The 9,549-nt window shown below is 47.6% G+C and overlaps 1 protein-coding gene across 3 annotated transcripts in view; it reads left to right on the top strand.

Moving 5' to 3' along the window:
• Nucleotides 1-2,697: 2,697 nt before the first annotated feature.
• PIP5K1B (phosphatidylinositol-4-phosphate 5-kinase type 1 beta) overlaps nucleotides 2,698-9,549 on the top strand; it is a 303,447-nt gene continuing 296,595 nt past the window's right edge. For 2 of the 3 annotated variants that reach the window (XM_029612941.1, XM_029612950.1), the window contains exon 1: nucleotides 2,698-3,011. The gene's annotated coding sequence lies outside the window, so the exon portion shown is untranslated. The remainder of the gene's footprint in view (nucleotides 3,012-9,549) is intronic. The other variant, XM_029612975.1, reaches the window with a different exon arrangement.

The following is a 9,549-nucleotide window of genomic DNA, read 5'->3' as shown; positions in this document are numbered from 1 at the left end:
GCCAGGTTTTCAGGATATCCACTGCCTCCATTATAACCAATTCACATTTACCTGTTCTGGTCCTTTCATGAACAGTCCTGATTCCAACAAAAAGTCTGTCTCTTGTTTGAGTACACTGGTCAGATCAGCAAAGGTAAATAAAACTCCCTGTTTGAAAATTGTTGGAAGTACTTTCATTTTATAAGCTGTCATATCCAACATGACTACAGCTCCCACTTTGTCTGTGGATTTAATCACAATGCTTGCATCTTGGCTCAACTCCACAATTGCCACTCTTTCATCCCTAGTGAGGTTATTACATACTCTCAAAGGTAGAACCAGCATAGCGGACATATTCCTACATACCAACTCATGAAATGTGTAAGTAACAAGAGACAACTGGTCCTGGTGGAATCCATTTTATAAGTCGGTGCCACTCTACCCCATTAGATGCACAAAATTATTTCAACCGAAGTAATCTAATACATTTTTGCAAAAAACACCTCTTCCTGAAAAGGATTGAAGAAATTAGTAGGCACAAATGAAAGGCCCTTCTCCAACACCTGGCTGGCAGATAATGTTTTCACAGACAAATTTATTACCAAGGATACTTTGGCAATTGGGACTGGGTGGGAGGATGTTCTCGAGTTCAAAATTCAGTAACTGATTTCCATGGTTTTTGAGTTATATCCATGCAGCTGTCTCTTGCTGAAAATGCACCTGGCGTTCCTGTCAAGGTCATAAAAAAGAATCACGACTACTGAGTGAAGTGTTTTGTGGATTGCACCTTGGGAATCCTTAGTTTTGTTGAAAATATTTTTATCGATTCTGTTTTTCATGATAGCAAAATTAAAGCTGTTCCAAGGTAACAAGATTCTCTTGTAGTTCTGCAAAACAGCCATTTATTCATAAAGCTTCTAAAGGACTGTGTTCTTTACAAATTATCTCTTTTGCAAGCTTTATGAATAAACGGCTGTTTTGCAGAACTACAAGAGAATCTCTTTACTTGGAACAGCTTTAATGTTGCTATCACTAATTCCTCTCTGTTTTGTATAATTACATAAGAACATAAGACTTGCCATACTGGGTCAGATCAAAGGTCCATCAAGCCCAGTATTCTGTGTCCAACAGTGGCCAAGCCAGGTCACAAGTATCTGGCAGGATCCCAAGGGATAGATAGATTCCATGCTGCTTATCTCAGGAATAAGCAGTGGATTTCTGCAACTCCACTTTAATAATGCTTGACCAAACCTTTTTTAAATGCAGCTACACTAACAGCTTTCACCACATCCTCTGGCAAATTGTGTGATTTATATTACTCCACTTTCTTTGTGTGCATTAGATATCCTGCCATTATGAGTAGATTGTGAAACGGATAGCTAGAGTTTATAAATTGGAATTTTATAAGGATCCTTTTTGTCACCTCCATATTTGAAATGAGTCCCTTGTCCAGACTGTTGTAATTATCTACTTCTGTAAATGGTATTTTCTGGATAGCACTGTTTCTTCTAGCCTAGCTGGAACAAGAGGATATTGCCGATTTATGTGTTTTCTCCTTAACTTACAAACTGCAAACATTAATTCGGGATGTATCCTTTTGTTCCTCTAACAAAATTAGTTGCCTCCATTAAAAAGGGATTAGTAGCACTATGGAAATGATAATAGTAGTAGGAGCAGAGGTTGTATTACATTTTAAGTGTTGGTTGCACTATGGTTTTTTGTTTGTTTGTTTGTTTGGTGGTGGAGGTGGGATGGAAGCATAAATCTTGTTTTCCTTTTACAGTCAAATACATGCAAATAAAGACTGAGAGAGGCCCTGTTTATATGAGTGCTTGGGTAGCAGACAGCCCAAGTTTGCAATGATGATGCAGGATCCTGCCAGGTACCTGCGACCTGGGTTGGTCACGGTTGGAAACAGGATACTGGGCTGGATGGACCTTTGGTCATATCTTATGTTCTAAAACGGAGGAGGTAGAAGGCATGGGTGATAGTAAAGTGATAGTAAAGTGGGTGGTGTTTCTAACTTGTAAATCCTAAGCAAAAGACAGATATAATCAGAGCGATAACGACAAGAGGCAAGTGGCACCAATTTGTTCAGCCATGAGCTTTCGAGGACAGAGTCCACTTCGTCAGCTGCATTAGTACTATCACTTAATTTTTACACGTATTACTTCAAAACCTAACACTGTATCTACAAAGGGCAATACTTTAGCACTTCAGAAAGTCACGCTCTCCAATAACAAAACTGAAAACATTTTTACCACTTTTTGTCTGTCCCCTCCACTTCCCCCACCTCATCATACTGTTCTTGGGTTCTTCTCTGCTTTCACCTCTTTTTCTGCTTCTTTCCATTTTACTTTTCTTCTCGGTATCCTTCCCTCCCCCACATAATGTTTGGCTCCGTTTCTTTCTCTGTACCTCTCCCCATCCACCCGCTCCTCTCTTCTCTCCCTCTTCTGCATGTAACCCTGTCATCCATCGTCACTTTTTTCTCGACACATCTATCCAGCTCTTTGCACCCCCACCATCCCCCTCCCCATTACCCCTTCCCTACCCTCAATCTCTCCCTTTAGCTTGTTCTCCGCTCTCTCCCCCGCCACTTATCTGACTCTCCCCATCTGGGTCTCTCTTTTCCTCCCCCCCCCCCCCCCCCGTTTCTCGCTGCCCCTCCCCCTCCGGTTCTCGGCCTCCATGGCGCGGGCAGGGTGGGAGCGGCGCTGCTCCCGTGCCCGGGAGGCGCGAGTCCGGCGCTGCCGCCGCCGGCGAGGGAAGAGCCGGGGCTGCCCGCAGGCGGGCGGGCGGGCGGGGCCTGGGCGGTGCATCGTCCCCGCTCCTGCGCGCGCTCCCCGCCCGCCGTCTCCCGGCATTGCACAGGGGGCTGCCCGAGCCTCAGGTCCAGCCTCGCCCGGGCACGCCAGCCGGATCCGCCGCTGCCTCCCCCCACCATCACCCCCCACCCCCTCCCTGGGGCTCCGGAGAGCGGGCGATGCAGCTGCGCCCCGTGACGGTCGCCCGGGGAGCGGAATAAAGAGGTAAGAAAGATGCCGGTCGCCTCTCCATCGGGATGAGAGGGAGGGCTTCTCTCTCTCTCTCTCCCCCCCCCCCCTGTTTTTCTGTTCCTGTAATGGTGCGGGGTGGGGGCCCCTGTCTGCTGCTGGAACAGGTGGCGGGCTCGGCTCTTGCGGCTGCTGTTGGTAGGTGGCTGCAGAAAATGCCGCATTCGCTCGGATTAGGAAAAAAAATAAAATATATATATATTTATTTATTTTTGACTCTTAAGGCAGGAGCTTGCTACTCGCCTGGTGAATGAAAGCAAATACCAACTTCGCCTCGTTGCCCCCACCTCAAGGTTATCATCATTCCTCCTGGTGATAAAATATGTTTACTGTGCTCGAAGTCCTTGAAGGCAAATATTTCATTTAATACTTCCCGCTTGGCTTGCTTGACTCGGTTGATTGCCACGGTGGTAGGGACGAGAAGTTATTTGGAGGGACTTTTTTTATTTTTTTTAATTACCTAGGTATTAAAATTAATGGCGTGGAATACGAGTGGTACTAATTACCTCCAGTACACAAGTTACATGGTGCACCGTTTCTCGCCCCCCCCCCCCCAAAAAAAAATTAAAAAATGCCTGGGGCATCAGTGGTGATGCCAAGCAAATGGAGTTGAAAGGAAAGCAGAATGCATTTGGCCGCTGTTGCCTGAAATGTGTTAACGTGCATGGCAGGAACGGGACTTGCCACCCCTGGCTAGCAGCATTCAGACTCGGTGGCCACGCTAATCCCGATGGCTGAACACCCTGGAAGTTACAGCCTCAGCGAGAGGCGCTGCAAGGGTCAGGAGGACTTCCAGCCTATGCTGCTGCTCATGATCCATTGCAAGGGAGAAACTTCACTGCCCAAGATAGAGACGTTCCCAGCAGCGGGGTTTGGGGTTTGTTTGGTTTTTTTTTGGCCACATCTTGTTATCCTTTGCTACCCAGTTCTTTTTCGCTACCCGTTATGATTGTGCCCTACAGTTGGAAACTGCCACCATTTGAGGTGCTGAAGAAAGAAACCTAAGCATATTATTAAGGAGACCCCTGCAGGGACTGACTCCTAGCTGAACCAGTGTGGGGAAACAAAGCAGTCTGTGTCATTTCTGCAGAGGCATAAAATAATAAAGTGGAAACCCCTTATGTGAGGGTGCGCAGGAGTCCCTTACATCATGTACTAAAAGACACCCCCCGCCCCCCCCCCCCCATGTGTGTCTATGGGGACAATCCTTATTGCCTAGGAGCATTATAGATACGGATTGGACCTGCTTTATGAAGGGTTTTCTTCCGTTTTGGGCCAGTGGGAAAATACTTTTGTACATCTAGAGTGAGAAAGCACAGGCTCCAGTACTTATGGGGCTTGATCCAGAGGTTTGCCGATTTCTAGCACTTTCCCCTGACTCCAGGCAGGGTACTCTGTGCCTGAACCTCTCCTGTGAACAATGGATGTGTTGTGAGGTTTACTCGGAGATTTATTGGGGGGGGGGGGGAGAGGGGGGGGGGCTGTTTAGGATACATGACCCTGATCGATCAAACATACCGGAAACTAATCAGGGGAGCATTTATTTTAAAGTAGCTCTGTTGTCTTATCCTTGAGTCTTTCTTTCATTGACCTAATATATTTCACATTTGGACTTGGTATTTTCCTCCTGCTATGTGTATTTCCAGCTCACTTGGAAGCAGGGCTGGGATCTGATGCTGCAAGCCTTCATTTGCAACCACACAGACGGGCCGATGCAATACCGTGCGCTGAATGCAGCACATGGCCGAACCCGCGATTGGAAGCTCGTCCATAACCCCCGGTGCAAACGGGAGTTAGCATGTCCAAAACGCGCATCCAGTCTTGCACTGAGGTAATATCGCTCTTCACGTGCAAATGCATGTTGATGAGACTATTATCTGTTCCCCCCAGTGCCAAAAAAAATGTGCGCCTGAGGCGCACATTTTTACTCGCCAAAATTAACGCCTGCCCTGAGCAGGCGTTAATTTTGGAGGAGCCCAAAAAGTGTACAGAAAAGCAGAAAATACTGCTTTTCTCTACTTCCTCCAGCTTAATATTGTGGTGATATTAAGTCAGAGGAACTAAAAAATTAGAATGTCCCGAAAAAAAAATAAAAAAGGGCACCAGCGGTCAGGTTAGGAAAATGGACGCTCTAAAATTCAGCGTCCATTTTCCTAACTGGCTGACAGCCACCTCTCCCGGGCGCCCGCTGCCGAGGAGGCGCTAGGGGCGCACAGTTTCCCCTAGTGCCTCCTTTTTAACGCGGCACCCAATTCAAATATTAAATCAGGTGCCCGGGAGATGTGGATCAGTGCAGGTTAAGGGAGCGGGCGCTCAATCATGAGCGCCCGTTTAACTTGTGCCAATATTGCATCCACCTGAGAGATTTTTTTCCCCTGCGTTTTTTTTATATCCCCCCCAATTTCATTTAGTGCATTCATTACAGTCGCAGTCCTGGACTGGGGGTGGGGGGAGGACGTCGACCCTGCAGTCACAGGCTTGGAATCTGGCCACTAGGTGTCACCCTTAAGCAATAACCGTGACTCCCTCCCCTGCAGCATCCCCAAGTCCCAGTCGAGCCAGGAGTGTGGAGGGCCCCGCACAGGGGTGGAACTGGGGGTCCTTCCACACGGCAGGGCACACAACACTTACCCCAGGCTTGCCCCGTTTCAAATTCTTATCATTTCGCCCTTTGTTTTGGAATCCAAACTGTGCACCTTTTCATTATGTCCTTTTTTTGAATTTTTAAATGAACCCTTGTTCCTTGAGCCTTCGGCTCCTCGTGCTGTCTTCATGTTTTACATGTATCAGTGTGACAGCTGCGTGGGATTCAGGTAATGAGAAGCACAGCGGTGCCCTGATTTTCTTAGATTTGTAATAGTGGGGGGTGACTGAAGGGCTGCTTTCAGAAACCTTGAACATGGATATCTCCTCAGGAATGAAGCAGAAGTCAGAATAGAAAGGGCGAACGTTACTCTTCGTATTTAACTGTCAGTTGAATTATCTGGAAGGAATGTGGCTAGCACTGTTGCCTGAAAAATTCAGTGAAAGGTTGTTTTACAATTGCGTGATAAGATTTTGGAATAGTTGGCTAGCTGTGCGCTTCTCTGAATGTCTCTGCAGCTTTCTCCGCCTCCTATCCACCTTTCCTCTCACAAGCTGCTCTCCCCTGAAATAAAATCTGGGCAGTCAGAAGCAGAAGCAGGATTGCCAATGAAATCCTTAATGGGGAAAAAAAAAAAAAGATAAGGACCAAAAGGAAATCAAGAGAGGGTGGCAAAAGCATCACCTTGGAGAGTCAAGTGTACAATTGATCTGAAGTCTTGTTAACAAAATCGCAGACCTGGAGGCCAGCTGTGGGGCAGGAAGACTTGGAAGTGGAGGCAGTCACTGATACATGGTGCAGTGGGGATCAGGACTGGGATGTGGCCATCCCAGCCATAATCTCTTCAGAAGAAACAAAACAGAGGGGGGGGGGGGGGGGGGGGGGGAAAGGTGGCAGGGGCGGAGGAGAAGTAGCTCCATGGGTTAGGGGGATATAGCAGGGAGAGGCAGGGAGAGGTGGAATTACTGTGGATTGCCCTGGTAGAACCTTAAGATTTCTACAGACCTCAGGCAGAGAAAAAGGGAAGTTACATTTCAATGTGATGAAAGACATCACCAGGATGGCATGCCACTTCTATGCCACTTCAGTCTCCCAGAGGTGGACTGGAGCCCCCCCTGCTGCAACATCAGCCGGGAGAGGAAGAGGGGCGTTCCTCGGGGAATTAGTTGAAGAGCCCACTCGAGGGGAAGCTGTGCTGGGCCTGGCGCCGACAGCGGGAGAGTGCAATTGTCTCCTGGTAGGGGGAGATTTTAAGATGAGGAAAAACAAAGGAAAGGCAGTTAGACTAGCAAAGCCCCCCCAAAAAAGAGAAGAATATTGTTCAATCAGTAGAAAGCACAGACAATGTGTGGTTAGATGTATTCAGGTGCTTCTTATCACTTCTGTAGCACTACTGGATGCATGCGGCACTATGACACGGTAAGAAACAGCCCCTGCTCGGTAGAGCTTACAGTCTAATCAAGTCAGACATAAAGGGCCAAAGAGAGAGTGGGGGTAAAATGGAAAGGGGATTCACAAAGAGAAAAGGGGTGAGGGGGGGGGGGGGGGGGGGGTTAGTCAGGAGGGCAGCAGAAGGCAGACACTTTTTTTTGAACAAGTTCTTCTGCTCTGTATGCGTGGAAGAAGGGGGGAACATGATATGCTTGAGGCAGGATACAGAGGCAGAGAAATGATTGTAGACCTGTTGACAGAGAAGGAAGTACTGAAAGCACTTTCAGAAAGGAGTGCAGATAAGGCCACCCGAGAGCTGCTGGAGTACACCCCGAGACACTGAAAGAGCTGAGGAAAGGGCCGGCTGCACTCCTCACAGCTCTGCTCAGTTCCTCTCTGGAGACAGGGCAGGTTCGCAGAGGCTGGAGGAGAGCACACATTTTTCCAGGTTCACGGAAGTGGCAACAAAGAGGAGGCAGGTGGCTACAGATCCAGCAATCTGACGTCAGTAGTGGGCAAAGCTATGGAAAAACCACTAACCAAAGGAATAGTGCAGTACCTCGGGGCAACTTAAGATTACAGGACCATAGATTAATGTGGGTTCACAAGAGGGAGGATTTGTAAGGCAAATTTGATTGACTTATTTGATTTGGTGATAGAAGTAGTAGAGGAGCAGGCTTTTGACACAGGTACACATAGAAGACTGGTAAACAGACTAGCTAGTATGGGAGCTGGACAGAAAGCTGTGAAGTGGTTGAAGACAGAACTCGAGAGAGTGCTAGTCAACAGGCCATGTAAAGTGCCCAGCTGAATCAGAACCAGTGCTGGGATTCTGGTGCTGTGCAACGTCATGCGCTACTGCCTGGGGATTTTCCCCCCCCTGTTGTAATAGGACCTTACCCTCCTACTGTTCCCAGTCTGGTCATTCCAGCAAGTCCCGAGGTCGGAAGCCATGCACTGGGACCCCTTCCAGAACCCTGGATCACGGGCTCTAAATGTGGCCACCAGGCGTCGCCGTTAACAACGACCTCGACTCCCCCCCCCCCCCCCCCCCCCCCCGTTCCCCAGAGGCTGTGACCACTGCCCCCCCGCAGCATCCCCAGCTCCGTAGAGAGCAGGCGGTCTGATCCAGGAATCAATGTGCACATGGTGGCGGGCAGCCCTGCCGCTGAGCCTGACTGCCCTGATTCTGTCCGATTTATTTTTTAGCAGCATTGCATTGAATGGAAAATATGCTTGTTTTCCAAACATTTCTAGTAAAGCAATCACTGGGGGAGGGGTTGGAAAAAAATGAAAAGGGGACTTGGGGAAAAAATGTGGAAGGATTGTCAAGAGTTTGGAAGCTGTGTTTCCCTGCAAAAAAAAAAAAAAATGTGTAAAGTTATACATCTGGGAGTCAGAAATCCATTAGGCACTTATCAACTGAGAGGAAAAGAACCGGCAGCTGTTAAGCAGGAAAGGGACCTGGGAGTAATCTTCTCAAATGACTTGAAGGTTGCCCTCAGCGTGGTAAAGCAGAAGGGAAAGCTAAGGAAATGTATCTCACGATAAAAGAAAAGGGCAGGAAGCATTGCCCTTGTGCAGGTCACGAGTGGGAAAACATCTCAAGTACCGTGTCCCATCTGGAGGCCGTATTTTCATAAAGACAGGCAGGCCGATGCAATATCCTTGCGGGAAAAGCGGGTGCTCATAATTGAGCACCCACTTTCTTAATGGGCGTCCATCCACCTCTCCCGGGCACGTGATGCAGTAGGAAAGAAAATGAGCCGCTGCGTTAAAAAAAAGGAGGCGCTAAGCGAAATTGTGTGCCCCCTAAGTGCCTCCTTGGCATCGGGGGCGCCACTACCGCCGTCAAAACATTAAAAAAAAAATGTTTTTTTTTTTCACGTTGCTTTCTGTGGTTCCTCTGACTTAATATACGCCACGATATTAAGTCAGAGGAACCACAGAGAAGCAGCATTGTCTGCTTTTCGGTTCAACTTTTGGGGCTCCTCGGGACTTAACGTCCGCTCCGGGGCCGGCGTTAATTTTTGAGGGTAAAAATGTGCACTTAGCTATGCCCTGGTCTGACGCACCTTTTGGAAGCGCTGATCCCCTTATTGCATCAGGGGTATGGACGCGCGTCCGACTGTGGGGTTAACCTGTGCGCTAGCCAGAGCGTAGGGTATTGCATCGGCCTGACTGAGGGGCTACCAAAATGGGCCTGTAACTGGAAAGGGTAAAGGGTTATGTTAGAGAACCCTTGCTTGTTTCACTGGTCTTTCTTTCTTTCAGTTCTTTTTATTATTGTTTTAACATGCTGTCTTTTATTTCTTATTATGTATTTTTTTTTGCCATGTTTTCACTTATTGTACTTATATGCTTGCTTATTTGTTTTTTTTCATGATTTGATATTGTATATTGCATCTTATTTATTTTTAGGTACCTTCATTTTCAATTTTAATTTTATTTTGCCTGGGAATCTCAGTGTTAGAACAAAAAAGAAATCAGTTGCAAAAA

This window comes from Rhinatrema bivittatum, chromosome 1 (genome assembly GCF_901001135.1).
Source record: "Rhinatrema bivittatum chromosome 1, aRhiBiv1.1, whole genome shotgun sequence".
Taxonomy (NCBI): Eukaryota; Metazoa; Chordata; class Amphibia; order Gymnophiona; family Rhinatrematidae; genus Rhinatrema; species Rhinatrema bivittatum.
The sequence above is the reverse complement of the archived record's forward strand: the minus strand, read 5'-3'. Positions and strand labels throughout refer to the sequence as shown.